We start from the raw sequence: 1,589 nt of genomic DNA, 5'->3' as shown, positions 1-1,589 counted from the left end.
GTTACCTGCACAATCATCATTTGTATACCTAACCCTGAATCGCACCCCACATCTTTATAATTTAAAAAAGTGTTCCTCTTGCGCCACATCCTCTCTAGCATCTGTTGTTTTCTGAGTTATTGATGATGGCCATCCTGACTTGGGTTAGGTGGTATTTCAGTGTGGTTTTATTTATTTATTTTTTATATCAATATTTTTAATTTTGATATTGTGGGGTACAGTTAAAGGTTAGGTATACAAATATGTTTCGTTCAAGCACCCTTGTTGATAAGGGGTGTCTCCCCATCCCCAGGCAGATATTGACTACCATTAATCCCATCTCCCTTGCCCTCTCCCCCTCCATAGTTTCCCACCACTGTCAGTCCTTTTCTTAGAGTATTACTATAGATGTTCAAGGTCTGCTATATGAGTGAGAACATGTGATACTCAGATCTTTGTTTCTGTGAGAGGTCAGTATTATTGACTCTAGTTTCATTCAGGTTGCTGCAAAGTTCATGATTTTGTTCTTTTTTATGGTTGTATAGTATTCCATCGTGTATATGTACCACATTTTTTTAATCCAGTCCTCTTTTGATGGACAGCATGGTTGATTCCAGGTTCTTGCTATTGTGAACAATGCTGCGATAAAATACGGTGCAGGTATCTTTTTTATAGAGTGATTTTAGTTCTTCAGGGTATATTCCCAGTAGGGGGAATGTGGGGTCATATGGGAGGTTGATATTTAGAGCTTTTAGGAATCGCCACACTGATTTCCACAGAGGTTGCACTAGTGTACATTCCCACCGAAAAGGGAACAGTGTAGAAGTGTTTCCTTTTCTCCACACCCTCTCCAGCAACTGTTATTTTTTGAGTTATTGATAATGGCCATTCTACTGGAGTTAGGTGGTATCTCAGTGTGGTTTTGATTTCCATCTCCCTGATGATTAGTGAGGTTGAACATTTCTTCATGTGTCTGTTGGATGCTCTGATGTCTTCCTTTGAGAAGTGTCTGTTCATATCTTTTGCCCATTTTATAATGGGGTTGTTTGTTTTTTCCTTTTCAGCACGTTTGAGTTCCTTGTAGATCCAAGATGTTAAGCCTTGGGGTCAGACCTGGAGTTGGCAAATACTTTTTCCCAGTCTGTGGGCTGTCTCCCTGCTCTCTTGATGGTTTCTTTGGCTTTGCAGAAGCTTGTCAGTTTAATGAGGTCCCACCTGTCTATCTTTTCTCTTATGATTCGTGGATTTCGGGTTTTGTTCAGGAATTGGATGCCAGTTCCAATTTCCATAAGGGTATGTCCTGCATTTTCCAAGGTTCTTACAGTTTCAGGTTTGACATTTACGTATCTGATCCATTTAGAGTTAATATTTGTGTATGGGGACAGATAGGATTCTTGTTTGAGTCTTCTGCATGTGGTCAGCCAGTTTTCCCAGTACCATTTACTGAATAGGTTCTCCTCTCCTCGTGTTAGGTGGTGGAGGCTTTGTTGAAGATGAGTTGGTTGAGAAATTGAGGTTTAGCTTCTGGAATCTCAATTCTATTCCATTGGTCTATATGCCTGTTTTTGTACCAATACCAAGCTGTTTTGATTATTGTAGCTTTATAGTAA

The sequence above is a fragment of the Carlito syrichta genome, unplaced genomic scaffold (assembly GCF_000164805.1).
Source record: "Carlito syrichta isolate Samal-C Ts95f unplaced genomic scaffold, Tarsius_syrichta-2.0.1 Scaffold124337, whole genome shotgun sequence".
NCBI classification, from domain to species: domain Eukaryota; kingdom Metazoa; phylum Chordata; class Mammalia; order Primates; family Tarsiidae; genus Carlito; species Carlito syrichta.
Note: the sequence above shows the minus strand (reverse complement) of the source record.